The sequence below is a fragment of the Sphaeramia orbicularis genome, unplaced genomic scaffold (genome assembly GCF_902148855.1).
Source record: "Sphaeramia orbicularis unplaced genomic scaffold, fSphaOr1.1, whole genome shotgun sequence".
NCBI lineage: Eukaryota > Metazoa > Chordata > Actinopteri > Kurtiformes > Apogonidae > Sphaeramia > Sphaeramia orbicularis.
In genome coordinates, this window is record NW_021941480.1 from 18,123 (window position 1) to 35,345 (window position 17,223).

Consider the following 17,223-nt stretch of genomic DNA (forward strand, 5'->3'; position numbering starts at 1 on the left):
GCAGATGGCGGAATTTGTGACAAAATTGTGTGTGGATTTGGAACCGTGGGCACACGTGGCACCACGGCTGTTTACTGCCTGCAGGTCTTGAATGAACCGCCATGTGTCTGGGACAGGGGGGGTCCGCGCCTTTTTCAAAGGAAAAATTGGGGTCCTGACCGGTGAATCAGGACATGGGACTATAATTCCTGCATTCAAATAAGCTTCGAACACAGGAGTTATGCCATCGATTGCTTCCTGCTTCAGAGGATACTGTTTCTGACATGGCCTGTAATCAGATCGCGGGGTGACGATGACTGGTGGGCAGTTTCGGACAAGACCCACATCATGAGGACCCGCAGCCCAGACATCAGGTGGGATATCAGCCAGTTCGGGTGGCACAGAGGCGGGAGGGGGATCTGTGGGAGATGTAGACAGACATATGAGTGTTTCATCATCTACTAACTGTACAGTTTTCTGACAGTGAAACACTGATGTTATGCTCTGCCTGAATCCCCCCAGCCGGGGGGAGAACATGACGGTGGGGTCAGCAGTGGCATGCCAATCAGACACCCACAAGGCCTTTTTCATCCATGAGCCCACGTGTTTCCAATCCATACCACGTGGTTTGGAAAGTGCAATGTGCGATGTGTCATCGAGCCTGTAGAAAAAACGTTGGTTATCAGTCAGAGACACAGACAAAGCACAACACTCTGAATCCCAAAACATATACCCAGATGTGAGCTTATCAGACGTTGTGTGGAAAAACTTTTCCTCGTATGTGGAATCAGGGCCACCAGGACTAAAATGAGAGGCACAATATAAATCATCAGGGGGTGAAACCTGGGCGCCAGGCTGAACTCTGTTGGCGCACAGTTCGACCCATTTTTGTGTAATTTGGGGAGAACAGACTCTCCACTGGTATACGTAGTCTGGAGCCCCAGCCGCATACCTAAGCATTGTGTGTGTATACACAGAATGCGAGTGGAGGCCTGTGCCCGCGACTGTGTTTCCTTGAGTTATCATTAACCCCTCTGGACCCGACTCAAGTTTTACCCCCAATTTGCACATCAAATCCCAGCCGCACAAATTAATGGGACAGATGGGTGAGAGTAAAAAAGAATGTTGGAAAGAACATTCCTGTGAAACACATGTCAACGGAATCGTAAAGCTCTCTCTGTCCAGTTTACCCCCAGCCAACGTAGAAACAATAGTTCTTCCACTCAACTGTGGTGTAGGTGTTAGATCTGCATGCTTGATCACAGAATATGTAGCCCCACTATCTACTAAAAATGGCAAATTGACACCATTAACAGTAAGATCAATCACTGGGAGTTTCTTAAAGGAGTCAGTAGTTAGCTGAGCATATGTGTGTGTGTGTGTATCTGCTATCATTGCATGTGTGTGTGTGTGTGTGTGTGTGTGTGTGTGTGTATCTGCTATCATTGTATGTGTGTGTGTGTCACCTCCTCCTCCCTGAGGCAGAGCTGCAAACCCGGTAGTGGGCGTGGAATCCGAGTCTGGAGGTCCGCCCCTCAAAGCCGCGAGTCAATCCCCGCCCCTGTTCCCTCCTCGTGGCTGTCTCCTCTTCCTCTGTGGGCAGTCCCGCTTCCAATGTCCTTGTTGGCCACAGAAGTGACACGCCCCCTCACGTGACGGTGGACCAACCCTTCTTCCGGCAGCAGGCGGGCCACGGCTGATTTCCGGTCCCTTCCCCCCTCCACGCCGTTCTCTGTCGTTATGCGGCATGGTAAGCAGAGTCAAAGCAGAGGAGAGAGATTTAGCTTGTTTGTCATCTTTGTCTTTCTGTCTCTGCCTGACGACATCTTGGGCATGTTGTGTGTGTCGCACCAGCTCTTCCAGACAAATACTGTGCGCCATGCCCACGTAGTGGGAGCAAATGACAGTCCCAATGTCTTTCAGAAAGCCGTCCATCATGGTCTGGCAAAGCAGTCTCTCCCACGGCCCTGCGCTGTCTCCCAGGGGGGAAGGGCGGTCCAAGCCGGAGTGTTTGGTGAACGCCTCTTCGGCCCTGCACACGAAATCTTCCACAGTCTCATCAGGCCTCTGTTTCAGGGCTCTCAAGGCCGTCAGTGAGCCCCGGGAGGGAAAAGCCTCTGGCAGTGCGGTACACAGCTTTTCCACCGCCTCCCTGTAGGCAGCGTTCTCGGCATGCGCCCACTCGGCCTGTCGAAGCCTCAGGTCGTCCCCGGGGATCTTGTCCCGGATCTTTGCAAAGTCACTAGGGGCCATCTTACCACCTAGCAGACGCCTGAGTTCGACCCCGGTGGGCCTGTGTTCTTGGCAGAATGTCCGCAGCTCAGTGGCGAACTTCCCACCGTCATCAACTGGGTTGGGCAGAAAAGCAGCGTTTTCTTTGAGGTTAGCAAATGTCCATGGCCTGAACACCAAGATGGGCCCGTCCGGCCCGCTGACTTCCACCATGGGCATCTGTGAGGTCGAAGGCCCCGCCGGGCCTCCCTCATGGTGGTATGCTCTTCCGCTCCTGGTCTTAGATGTCAGACTCTCAGCAGCAGCCCCACCCGTCAGGGCGGGGTCAGTCGAATCGGGCATGTGTGGTGGAGAAGATGGGAGGACCACGGCCCTGGGGGTTCGTGGCGCCGGTAACGGGTGAGAGGTATCGACCGAGGAGACCTGGAGGGGATGTGGGTTGGAGGGGCGGCGCGGCGGGCAGACGTCCAGATCCGGGTCCACTTTTGCAGCCTGCACAGAGACACAAGGGGGAGGGGAAAGCAGTGTGTTGTAAAGCGGCGGCGGAGCCGAGGCATTGTCTGTTCTACCTATCACGGCCCCGCCCTCATCTCCCGCTCCTGCCAATTGTTTACCATTCTTTCTCCTATCTCTACACTCAGCCTCCTCCAACCACATTCCAACACATTTGTTGCAAGTCTCCCATTGTTTAAAATCCTTAACCTTGATCCGTTTATTTTTTTTCTTAGCCTCCCACTGTTTCTCTAATTTTTCCTTCATCTCATTCAACTTCTGTATGCTTAAAGTCCCCGTTTTAGGAAAAATGCCCACGCTCACCCAATAATCAGCACAGTCAAGCACAATTTCCCCATATTTTTTGCTCATCATTTTTGGAATTGGGGCCTCCCTGTCCACACCCCGTCACTTTTCCCCAGCTGGTTTCCCATTTTTACACTTAGAACGTCTCCTAAGCGGTTTTTGTTCCTTACTTGGCGTACAAAATACTAAAAAAGCCTTTTTTGATTTTTCTTTTTGGTTGTCAGCAAAAAAATCTCCCAAAAACGCCTTCAAGTTTGTGATAAACTTTACTCTACTGTATTTACATACAGTAGCAACCTTATACGATTTTTCGTTTTGGTTGATGGCGAAAAAAATCTCACAAAAACGCCTTCACTCTATTGCATTTGCATACAATAGCAACCCAACTCAGGTTAATATATATATATATATATATATATATATATATATATATATATTTTATTTTTATTTATTTTTTTTATATAAACCTGAATTGCACACCACTGTTGTTACAGTGGTGTGACCAGTGACGTGAGTTTGGAACACAGGGAGTAAGGCCCCACACACCCCAAACTGTAACTTTCTCACCGTGTGTGTCGTTGAACTCAGTCTAGATTCCAGTGGTGAGACGGTCCCCCGTCTGCGGTGTCGTTTTACCACGAGGCTACAGCCGCTTTTTGGCCCGTAGGATGATCAGTCCACCAATCTCCGTTCCCCGTCCGAACACACTCATGGAATCCTACTACTACTGTAGCGCCCCTTTGCTCTTCATTGCTTTGACAGGGGTAGCTAACCTGGGTTCTTGTTAAGTATGTCATCTCTTACAATATTAACGATTATTTAAAGTATGGTTCTATTTTATTTTTTAAACCAGTTTTAGTGCAATGTAACTTAATATACTATTTTAAAACATTTTCCCTTGAAATGAATCCTTTTATAAACACTGTGAGCACTTTAACCACACTGTATGCACTTGAAATCTTCTATTTACAATGCAAACACACACACACAGTTTATAAGGGCTGTGCAGGCCTGTGCGCTGCAGCCTAAAACCAAATGGCCTCTTCACCTCATAGGACAATTAAAAAAAAAAAAAGGTACCTGTATCACCAGCTCCCGAGAAATGTTAATCCATACGTCCAGGGAAAAGGAAATCCAGAATCCGGTAATCGGCAGTCCTCCTGTCCGTCAGCTCCAGTGTTGCTGTGGGCTCAGTCTGGGTCCTCCGTACATTCTGCAGTTAGCGGTTAGCTAACCTGCTAGCTTAGTCCGTCCATAGCTAGCCACATGCAGCTAACTTACTGAGGTCGCAGTCTGTTTTTTTTTTTTTAACGTTGGACTTCTAGTCGAAGTGCTGCTACAACACAGAGTCTCTCACCATTAAAGTCACGTTTGTGATCTGTCCGACCACTTTCCTGAACTAAACTGGTGTTCTTTTCTTCCTGAATACACTGTCTGTGTTATTCCATATTCTCATACACGCACGCGGCCGTCGTCTTCACCAGGTTCTCTCTCTTCTACTTCCTGTTTCCTGTTCCCCTTGACCCCGAACTATTCTCCAAGCTCATAATACACATAACATAAAATATACATTTTCATTACTTTTTAACAAAACATAAAACAGTGGCGCAACTTTCCCATATTATTAATATTATTATTTTTAATTAAGTATTTTAACAAACACTTTGCATTTAACATCCTGTAAACAATACAATGCATGAACTCAACAAAGTTACACACCTTTTCACAAATACATGATCTTTTTAATACTCCCACACTGAAATGGTTTTAATTTTTAACCCTTTGTATTCCACTTATTAACTTAGGTATTTACGTATTTATGCTATTTTTTTTTTTTTTTTTTTTAACTTTTTAACACACACCCATCCCCTTATTTCCATCGGGCTACACTACAATTCCAATTGACTTCAAACTTGGTATACAGCTTCTTTATGATAATGTCAACAAAAGTTAGTGAAATTATTTGGATCTGGATCTGATTCTGGATTTGGTGCCACTTTGAAAAATGTCCCCATTATCAGAGATAGGAAGTGGATGGATGCAATAACTCAGCAAATCTAAATGATATCCACTGTAAATTTCTCCAGTCCAGCCCTGATGGGGAGATGACCCAAACATAATGTCCACATGCTGATGAGGATCTTCTTCTGGATCTGGAACTGACACAAAATTTAACATGGGCTCTTATGGGGAAAACATTTCAATCGTCTTTTTCTCTGAAACTCCAGTTCTGATTGACTTCAGACTTGGTATACAGCTTCTGTATGATGATGTCAACACAAGGGATTGAAATTATTTCGATCCGGATCTGATTCTGGATTTGGTGCCACTTTGAAAAATTTTCCCATTATAACAGATAGGAAGTGGATTGATCCAATAAATCAGTATCAATGATATCAAATTGGAATTTGAATTTTTTACAGATCTGATTGGAATATGACCAAAACATGGGCTATTTCTGTAATAGAATAAACACACAGAACTGGATGAGAGCAAATGGATCTGGACACATTTCCCAAAGCTTTGAGTAAAAAAAAACCAAAAACAGTCCAATTCTGTAAAAATGAAAATGTTTACATGTACAAGCTGTACTTGAACAGAACATGAACAAATATGAACGACCTCAACATTCTACAGAACGGTCAGTGCAATGTTACCAATATCCTGCCAGTTTATCATTTACACATGCATGTTCTAACTCACAGATCACAGTGGATCCACAAACACACAAAACACGTAATAACAGACAGATTATTATTCAGATTCCACATCCTTCTCTAAAGACATTTCAGTTTGTTCATATTTGCTCTGGTTCACAGTTTTTGTAAAAGGGTTAGTCTAAATGTAAACATTTTGTGTAATTTGGCTTTTTTTTTTTTACACTAAATCAAAAGAGGAAAATGAGTGATTTTCATTATTTATAGGTTCTTATAATAGTATTTTACTGGTCTGACCCACTTTAGATTGAACTGACTTAAAACGACTTTAACATCATTGATTGTTCATATCTTCAGTATAATTTTTGCATTTCACACATTGATCCCAGAGGCCGGACTGGACCCTTCAGCGGGCCAGGTTTGGCCCCCGGGCCGCATGTTTGACACCTGTGTACCAATCTATCAATACATGTAGAGGAACTGAAGTAGTTGGATCAGTGACAGTGGATGGAGACATTTGGTTTATGTTCAGTTCATGATATATTTTGCTGGAAAAGTCACTTTTTCCTTATTTTTTTCCTGATTTCATCTAATAAGGTTTGAATTTACTCTGAGCTTTCATGAACATCTACATGAATTAAATGTAGGAAAATACTTGCTGTTAAAAGTCCAGTCCCTGATGGAGGACTACGTTACCCAGGATGCATCTGTTTGACTTGTAGTTCTGCTCACTCGTGTTTGCGTATGCTACTTTTCATTTTGGTCCGGCAGGGCAGCAGCATCCACGGAGCAGAAATTGACATCCTGTCATAATTCCTTTAATCCTGAGTGTATAAGTACCGTGTGCGTCCTTAAGATGTAAGTAGAATAATTTGCATGAAAGGTGTGTTATTTCTGGGGGTTAGATAGTGAAAAAGTTGTACCTGTGGTTTCATTACCTCCGCCAAGGAGGTTATGTTTTTGCCAGGGTTTGTTTGTTTGTTTGTCTGTCCGTTAGTGTGCAACATAACTCAAAAAGTTATGTACAGATTTGGATGAAATTTTCAGGGTTTGTTGGAAATGGGATAAGGAAGAAATGATTAAATTTTGGTGGTGATCGGGGCCCACGGGGGGGGGGGCGCAGACCAGAAAATTTCATCAAAATCTGTCCATAACTTTTTGAGTTATGTTGCACACTAACGGACAGACAAACAAATAAACCCTGGCAAAAACATCACCTCCTTGGCGTGGGGGGGGGGGGGGGGGCAGGCACTGATCAGCCTTGGCGGAGGTCTGCGCTCTCCGAGTGCTTCTAGTTTGCTAATGCTACAGCTAAGGCCTGCCGCAGTGCTCCTCGTGCGCTCCAAAACAGCTAGTGGATGACTATAATCTGTCAGTAACCTATTATTGACCAGTATTGTCTTTATTCACTGTTTATTTAGCTTGTGTGGCATCCTTTTTACCGTTTAGTTAATTACCTCCGCCAAGGAGGTTATGTTTTTGCCAGGGTTTGTTTGTTTGTCTGTCCGTTAGTGTGCTACATAACTCAAAAAGTTATGGACAGATTTGGATGAAATTTTCAGGGTTTGTTGGAAATGGGATAAGGAAGAAATGATTAGATTTTGGTGGTGATCGGGGGTGGGGGGGCCCACGGGGGGGGCACTGATCAGCCTTGGCGGAGGTCTGCGCTCTCCGAGTGCTTCTAGTTACGGCATTTAAGCCTATGACCGTAATTGGTGTCAGAGTGCCCTCTGTGGGATTCGCCATGCTACTGCAGGTCTGTTTATATGGCATTGAGCATACGTGATGTTAGAGTGCCCTCTATGGGATTTACTATGTTACTGCAGGTTTGTTATACTGCATTTCAGTGTAATGTGTATAGCGCTGTGTTACTGATACAGTTCCTTTGTTCCTTGTCTGTTGCAGATAACCACACACACACACACACACACACACACACACACACACACACACACACACACACACACACACACATATATATCCACCAACTCAATCATTCAACCAATACCTGTACCAGCATCGCTTCCCATGTACCTGCTCCCATTTCTTCAGCCTCATTAAAACCTCAGAACTGTACCATTGGAGTTTGTCTGTTCCTTCTGACCGAGGAAGACTCAGTTGAAGAGCAATCTGAATCAACATACATTTAGACACACACCGTCTATTACACTTGCTTTACACTGAAAAATGCAGAGGATAATGTTTTAATAAATGGTGATGAATCACTGAGGAAAGGTTAAATGTAAATGAAATTGATGACAGAATTACTTTCTTTGTGTTCCTTTTAAATTTAAGGCTGAGATAATTAATATATAATTAATATTCTCTAGTGGGAAAGTGATTGTTTTGAAGTGATCGCGGGTCCTGGTCTGTGGACCTGGTTCTGGTATGTGGTTCTGGCCTTTGGTTCTGATCTGTAGTCCTGTTGTGGGGTTCCAGTCTGTGCTCTGTGACCTGGTCCTGGTCCTGGTCCTGATCCCCTGTGGTTTCTCCTCCAGATCGAGGCTCTGAAACTCTTCTCTCAGGCTGAACTGGTTTCCTGGTTCCTGGAACACAGAAACAGCAGCAGAAAACTCAGCGTCCACGTAAGTAAAAGAAACTAAGACGACCAAAACCAAAGACACATTCATACAGTTACACAAAAGAAGACTGACTGCAGGGTTAGTGGTAGCTCACAGGAACAAACTGTTTATCCCACCCCCTTTAATACAACACTAATTAGATCAATACAAGAAGTCTACACACAAATATATGTATGTATGTGTTTGTGTGTGTGTGTGTGTATATATACACATACATACACACACACACACAATTATTTTTTGCTTAATTCAAGCAAAAAAATCTGCCAATGGACCAAGTGAAAATTATCTTGTTCAGATTTCTCGAAGTCAGATTTTCCAGATCTATTGTCTATAAATCAGTTCTTCTATCTGACTGAAAAGTTCCTCTTCAGGTGATTCTGTCTGATTTTCAGTGGGATCAGATATTTGAACTAGAAATGAGACAAATACATGTGGACAGATGTAGATTTTTGCAGTGCACTACATAGAAACCCATATAAATACAGTTGGCTATAATCCATAATTATATGCATTTTTCCTTCTAATTTACACTATATATGACTATTTCAATGATCTTTTTATATATCCCACAACTCTATTAGTTTATATAAAATATGAGCTATACTACAACACTTCCATGTTCTGCTGTAATATTCACTGGTGTCATTAGATTTAACGTTAGTCTTTGTTTCACCCACGTTTCAACGCGCTGGTTTTCTGGCCCTCGTCAGGTGGTCGGTTTCGGCGTGGAGGAGAACGACCCGTCAGACCAGAGCGTCCCCTGCCCCTCAGACGGCACCGACAACCCCCCGTCGTCCATGTACGGCGAAGTCAGCGAGCTGAGCTTCCTGCCGGCCTGGACGCTGCAGCTGCAGGACGCCGCGCTCATCACCGACATCAGAGCCTTCACGGCGTCGCTGCCGCTCCACCCCTACCACGAGATCCTGCACTAGGTCGGCGTCAGCGGAGCCCCGCCTCCGTCTGGGATGATGCTGTAACTGTGGCGACCGCTGGCAACAACATCCACACTGTGTGATTAGAGAAGAGGCAAGGTTTTGTTTTGTTTTGTTTTGTTTTTGTGATGCTGTGTTCACAACCAGCGGGAAAAAACTGAAAAAGACATGAAGATGAGGCTTCGATTCAGTGTTCTGCCCCTTTAACAAAATACTTGTGCATTTACGGTCGTATTTACAAAAAAAGAGAAAAAAAAATTCTTCTCTAATTTCTCATTTTCTTTAACCTAACAGCCAAGCACTTAAAGAAGAAAAAGTCAGCAAAAAAGATTAAAATAAGTATAATAAACAAAAGTAACATTAAATCAGATTGTAAAAGCATGAAAAGAGACAGGATTGAAGCAGCGCTCTGACCTTAAGCCTAAAGCTGCAGGTTCCAGTTCAACTCCGCAGGTAACATCTGGAGAGGATGCTGCATAAAAACACATCTGCTAAACTCCTAGTTTTATACAGAAACTGATTGTAAAGTTACAGATTACAACTGAAGCTTTGGATCATCATCATCAAATCCTTCTGAAAACCACCGTCACAACAGTTTGATCAGACTTTAACACGTAAAACCATATGTTCTGCATCTGTTAAATCTTATTTTTGTGTATTAACAGTAAACTGATTCCTGCATTAAAAAAAAGTTCAAACATACAGTTTTACTACACAAACACATACCAGATGAGGTTTCTCTAGTCAGGGATTTTTTTCCCAGGTGCAGTGAATGCAGCATGCTGACTCAGGGCTCCAGTGTGTTCAAATAGAAAACCTGCGGAAATGCAGAAAAATCATCTGTTCCTTCAGTTCCTTCTGTGACACATCCATGTTCATACTGTAATATTTTGTGAAATATGAATGTATAGACTAACGGCGTCCGTTGGCCAGTGATGTGACCAGTGACTTTTAATGACAATAAATATAAACCTTTTAACTTTAGTGAGCGTATTCTTATTTCTAGCAGACAGTTTTCTACATGGTCCAGGTCAGAGTTAGTTCTCCTGCTCCATTTATCGTCCGTTTTATCTTTTAACAAATCCGATCTAACAGATGGTTCTCACTTAGTGATGGAGAAACCGAAGCTTTCTGAACCACTGAATCAATCTGAAGCAATTGTATTGAAATGGTTCAGTGTTTCGAAGCATTTGAAGCACTAAGTACGGTGACATCTGCTGGCCAGACGTGCACATAGCATTTGCAGGAAACAGGGTCAGGAAACAGCAAGGCACTGTTACATATGTTTACCAATAAATGGTCTGTGTTAATCCTGAATTTTTTGTCTTCTTTCTTAAAAGACATTAATGATATTCTTGTGTTATGATGTGATTGTGCCATCAAATATTTTATGGATTGGGGACATGCTTTTGCAAGACTGACAGAAATTCAAAAATATACTTACAAAAAAACAAACAGAAAAAAGTGAAATGCTTGTGCAACTAGGAACTGTTAGGACAACAGTTACAAAGAACAAAATGCTGGTGAAACTGAATCAAGCTTACAATGACCTTTCAGAGTTTTATAGCACAGACTAAGTGACACCTTCCTAGTTCCAAAGAACAACTTTTCAATGTTCGAAACCTCATTGTCTTTCATTAACGATTTTTCTTTTTTTTTTTTAACAAAGTCTCTTATCTGAAAAATGCGAAAAAGATTGTTTTTCCCTATTCCAAAGACTTCAACAACTTGGTCAAATGACATGAAAATTCCTTCCTTAAAAAGACAACCGAAAGTGGAAATGCCTTTAGTTACCCAGTCCTCAAAACCGGAATCTAGCACACCTGGAAGAAAGTCCGGATTATTGACAATAGGGGTGTAGGGGGAGGTTTTCCCAGTTCTCCCTTCAATGTGACGAGCCATTCGCCAAGCCCTGACTGTATTAGCGATTATTGGGTTATTACTAAATTTATTTACCATTTTCATGTTTTTCCAAAAAAGCAAGCTTTTAAGAGGGCATTCACATACTGAGGCTTCTATGTCCAGCCACACTGCAGATGAGTGTTCACAGATCTACTCAGGTATATAATAAAAGTGAACTCACCTGATATTTTTTCAGATCTAGCAGATCCAGTCCTCCCATATGATTTGGAAGCTGTAATGTTGACATTTTTACAAGAACCCTTTTTTTGCTCCAAATATAAGAACTGAACCAGCCTTTTATTTTTCGGATCAGCTTGTGTGGAAACAGAATAGGAATCATTCACATCGGGTAAAGCAGGCGAGGAAGAATGTTCATTTTAAGGAGTGAGATCCTGCCTATGGGAAGGCTGGTCCAACGTTCAAGGTCTTGTTTGATTTTGTCAAGTAATGGGACAAAGTTAGCCTTAAACATCTGATCAAAACAGGGAGTGACAAAAAATACCCAGGTATACAAATCCTGCAGGTGACCACTTAAAGGGAGAACTGGGAAGGTGGTGTTTCCCCAAAGGCATAGCCTCAGATTTTGAGAGGTTGATTTTATCGCCAGAAGACAAACTAAACTCACTGATAATTGTAATGACCCTATGAACTGACACAGCAGGCTTGGAAAGAAACAACAAAACATCATTGGCATAAAGAGAAATTTTATGGGCCCCTTGCTCAGTGTTGACTCCAAATACATTAGAATCACCTGGAATTAGCTCAGCTAGCGGTTCAGTTACAAGAGCGAACAGAAGAGGGGAGAGAGGACAGCCCTGTCTGTTTCCTCTCCCAACCTCAAAGTTTTTAGACCTAAGCCCATTTGGAATAACTGCAGCCAGAGGACCATTATAAAGGATTTTAATCCAGTTGATAAAATTAGAACCTGACCCAAATTGTTGTACAGTGTAAATCAAGTAGGACCACTCAACACGGTCAAACGCTTTTTCTGCGTCGAGGGAAACCACCAGACCATTCACAGCGTGCTGCTGACAGAACTGAATTATGTTTAGAAGACGTCTGAGGATATTACACGAATTGTGACCCTTAATCAAGCCTGTTTGATCAGTATTTATTACATAGGGCAAGATACTTTCCAAACGTGTTGCAAGAATTTTAGACAGAATTTTTAAATCAACATTAAGCAATGAGATGGGTCTGTAAGAGCCACAATCTTCTGGAGGTTTTGTTTTTTTGAGAATCAAGGATATATTGGCTTCCCTACGAGAAGGGGGGAGGACACCAGTGCCCAACGAGTCATTGAGCATGTCTAAGTAGGGCTTTGACAATAAATCCCTAAATTCCTTATAGAATTCAGATGCGAATCCTGGTGCCTTCTCATTCTGAAGGGATCTGATAGCTGTCTCCACTTCCAGCTCCGGTATTTCTGCATTTAAACCTCTTTTTATCGTCTGGTAGGTTGGGTAGATTAATTTATGAGAAAAAAAGGTTCCATTGAGGACTGAGAGTTGTCACATTGTTCAGACTGATATAGATTCCTGTAAAATTCTAGAAAAGCTGCATTAATTACCTCAGGATCTGTAGAGCAGGAGCCACTCCCATTGGAAATTGAAGCAATTGTTTGGATAGCTATTTGAGTTTTTCTAAGATATGAAAGACATTTGCCTGGTTTATCCCCATGTTCGATCAGCTTTTGTTTGGCAAATTTAATTTTGTCTGTAGCATTCTGTGTCAGTAAAGTATTAAGTGAGCAGCGGATGGCATTAAGCTCCCTTAATTTGGATTGTGAAGGTTTTTAAAAATATTCTTTTTCTACGAAAATAAGCCTTCTTTCTAATATGTTCTGTTGTTCTGCAATTCTACGCTTTTTGCTGGATGTGTAAGATATTATCAAACCCCTACTAAACGCTTTAGCAGTGTCCCAAAGAGGAGATGGGCTACCAGCTGTGGCCGAGTTGACCGTAAGAAAATGTTTGAATTCTGTTCTGAAATATTCTACAAAATTAGTGTCCTTCAGAATTAGGGAATTAAGTCTCCAGTGTTTTGGCTGAGCTCCTGCATGTTTAGGGATAAAGTTTAAATAGACTGCTGCATGATCAGATATGACAATATGTCCTATTCTACATCAGACCACTTGTTTCAGAATGACTTTAGGAAGAAACAAATAATCGACATGTTTATGACATTTAGGTGGGTTACAGTAAAAAGTGTACTCTTTTCCTGCAGGGTGGAGTTTTCTCCACACATCCACAAAACCTACTTCCTCAATGAGGTCAAACACCTGATTAGCTTTTCTGGGAGTAGAGAGAGAGCCAATAGGCATCAATGGATTCATGAGACAATTAAAATCTCCTCCTACTGTAATGGCAAAATTACTTATATCCATATACATTCATATATATTTTCATATATTTCATATATCATATAGGCTTCTAACTCTACTTCAGATATATTCATGTCACTGTGTATTCTAGAGCAGTTTTGACCTCTTTTGTGTTGTGTCCACAGTAGAAGGCCAAACCAACATTTCTCACAGGGGTCTTATCTCTAAGTTCCTGACACTAACCAAAACACTTTCGACATATCATAATTTTCTCATGGGAGACAGAAGACTACAGGGTGATTTGTATTTTTGGGTTCAGACTGTCTCAGTCTTTTGTCTGAGTGATATCTCTTTCTATGGACCTCCAAATAAAGTGATTTCTTTGACACTGAACGCTTGAACTGACCCTTCTTTTTTGAAGACAAATTAGTAGAGGATTATTTTTCCATAACAGTTGGAGTCAGAAGTGGGATAGAGGAAGATCCGCCATGTGACACTCGAAGGCGTCGGACAGGTTAGCCACCAAGAATCCACAATCCAGGGGTTCTCCTCTACCTCACTGAAAACCTTCAGAGACCAGAGGGTCTGACGCCTGGAGTCAAACTGGTCCACTTCACGTCTGTTCAACAAACTCAATACTCGACTTCCTCGTCTGAAGGGTGAGATATATTTTTACCAATTATTCAATTGAAGTATTTGCTTATTAATTAAATTGAAAAAGGAAAAATTTGAATTAAAGTAAATTAAGTGTAGTACCACATATGTCATGTCTGTCTACTGGAGCTGACTGTCAGTAGGAGCCTGAGATGAGGAAGTCTGGAATTAAAGTCAGACTTAACGTGGTTAGGTCCACGGGGTTTTTAATCCACTTGTAATTTAGAGACCAAGTGTGATAAGCACAGGGACGCCTGTGGTAAACATCATTAAATCAGGAAACGTGGCAGTGCAGCGTCACAGCGTTTCATGGTTAGGCTGGTTTAATGGATAAAAGGGAAAAGCATTTGGAACGCAGTCAACCGGTTGACATCACAACTAACACTTTTAACTGTGCATTGGAGCACTCACTAGGGCCTTGGTGGGAGGTTAACTGGTTACTTGTTCAGTGACCTTTGTTTTGTGCCCAACCGCTGTGGCCGCGCCGGATAGCATCTGTAGGATCTTCCTACGGAGGGTCAAGGGGTTCAGTCAAACCAGGATTTGGCTATGGGCAACGAGCCAAGCAAAGGAGTCCAGGTTCTGACAGAGCCTTTAGTGGAGGACATGAGGAAAATATGGTTCTGAAAGCGTTCAGTGTCTGGCGGTCTGGACAAGCCCATTTGGCTTTCTTAAGGGGGGTTCTTTGACTCAAAATCAGCTGAAACAATTAGACCAGGACTTACAAGAAAAGGAAATTTAAAAAAAATAAAAAATAAAAAAAAAACAAGCTCGATTTTCTATTTGTTTTTTCAAATTTTCTTATTATTCTATGGTTGATAATTTTGTGGGGGTAAAGCTCATGACATTGTGAATCTTGTTGTCGGTCAAAGTTGATGCCGACTGATTAATTTCTTTATCGTTGGGAATTAATTATTTTGTTGTAGTTACGCAGCAACATAATGTAAGTTGGGGATGCCCAATGCCTGGTAAAGCACAGTATTTGACAATTTCGTCATCTTAAAGTTTTTGTGGCCCAGATCGTCGTGTTTGGAAGATTAATGTTCCACAGGGGACATTAATAAGTAGTTTAGGAAATGCGTGTTTCTGTGTTATTGAACATAACTTCAGCTGCGGTAACCCAGACTGAGGTCTGTCCCTGTTAGATGGGAAATGCACATTTTAAGTCATCCAAACTTTGTGCTCTCAAAGTGGAATTAAGAACCCCTCTGATGGAACGAATTAACCTCTCCCATGCTCCACCGTGATGTGATCCGGTAGGAGGATTAAAGGTCCATTTGATTCCTTTCAATGAGAGTGCGTCGTTGATCTGTTCCAGATTCCATCCTTCAATAGCTCTTTTTAACTCACGCTCTGCACCAATGAAGTTAGTGCCATTGTCTGAGCGGAGCTCCTTAACCTGTCCTCTTCTTGCAATAAAGCGTCGTAACGCATTTATAAATGAGTCTGTGTCCAAAGATGAAGCGACTTCAATATGCACCGCCCTTATCACCAAACAAGTGAAGATGACTCCGTATCTTTTAATCAGACTCCTTCCACGCTTGATGTCAAAAGGTCCAAAATAATCTATCCCAACATAACTGAAGGGAGGTTCATCTGGTGAAATCCTGTCGACAGGCAGATCCGCCATTTGTTCTTGACCAACAGCTCCATGTAACCTGCGAGAGACAACACATCTAGATAGGATCCTTCTTAGGGCAACGCTGGCAGAGGGAATCCAAAAACGTTCACGTAACCTTGATAACACATGGTTCCTACCACCATGGCCGACCTCTTGATGAATATGGCGTATGATGAGATCTGAGATATGAAGATCTTTAGCTATTATAGCTGGGTGTTTAGACTCTTCAGGCATGGCCGCCTTACTAAGCCGACCTCCAACTCTCAAAACACCATCATCCAGTATTGGATTGAGCTTGTATATGTGACTGTTTCCTCTCACACTCTCACCCCTTTGGAGGTAAGAAAATTCTTCTGAGTATTTTTGTCTCTGACAGAACTTGATTATTTCTAATTCACTGGCTTTGATTTCTTCCAATGAGAGATGACCACAACTCATCTTAACATCCTTGTGCTGCTTTACATTTGATGCAGGAAAGTGTACATTTACTTCCTTCCTCTTCCTGATTTCTAATAACAAGGCCTTGAGTCTTAGTATCCAGGCCATCACTCTTAAGAGACGTGTCCAGGAGGAGCTGCGGTTTATCAAACACGTCACAGCATTCTCTTCCTTTTGTTCCACAGAAACCATTGCAGATACCTTGACTTCTGGATCTCCGAACAGAAGCCCTCCCGAGTCATCTGGATCAGCAGGCCAGGTTTCCTTTGGCTCCAAGAGAAATGGGGGAACCACACATCCACATTTCATTCTTTAAAAAAGATTCCACTCTCACACCTCTGGAAACAAGGTCTGCAGGATTATGTTTTGTAGACACATACCTCCGCTGAGATGGATTAGATGTCTTTAGAATCTCTGTGACTCTGTTAGCTACAAAGACACGAAATCTTGTAGTTTCATTCTTTATATATTTTAAAACAGAGGTACTGTCTGACCAGAAAACAGAATCTTGTAGGATCATCCTCAGCTCTCTCCTCCACAATTTGTCCATGCGAGCTGCCACCACAGCTGCTGTCAGCTCCATACGTGGGATTGTCACAGGCTTTAAAGGTGCAACCCTGGATTTTCCCATTATAAAGGCACTGTGTGAAAGACCTTGGTGATTGTGCAACAGCAGGTAGGTGACGGTCCCATATCCCTCTTCACTTGCATCCGCAAAATGATGTAACTGGGCGGTGGCTATTTTTCCAAAATTGGGAGGTATTAAACATCTGCTGGTGCTGAAGCCATCCAATGTTTGTAGCTCTTCCACCCAGCCTGTCCATTCCTCAGCAGCAGATGGTGCTATAGTGTCATCCCATCCCAGCCCTTTGCGGCGCAGATCTTGTAGGATCCTTTTAGCTGTAAAAATCACAGGAGACAAGATTCCGAGAGGATCATAAAATGAGCTGACAATTGAAAGGATTCCTCTTCGGGTCAATGGTCGATCTGGAAAGGTTATACTGAATCCAAATGTGTCAGACTGTGCACACCATTGCACTCCCAGTGCTCTCTCCACTGGTAAAATATCCTGATCCTGTCATATCAGTACCGGACTCTTGTA

The 17,223-nt window shown here is 42.6% G+C and overlaps 1 long non-coding RNA gene across 1 annotated transcript; it reads left to right on the top strand.

Annotated features, from left to right (window-relative positions):
* Positions 1–6,423: 6,423 nt before the first annotated feature.
* LOC115415942 (uncharacterized) lies at positions 6,424–9,602 on the top strand. The gene is made up of 3 exons (XR_003934892.1): positions 6,424–6,524; positions 8,165–8,251; positions 8,962–9,602. It is a non-coding gene; the product is annotated as an uncharacterized LOC115415942 (long non-coding RNA).
* Positions 9,603–17,223: the final 7,621 nt, after the last annotated feature.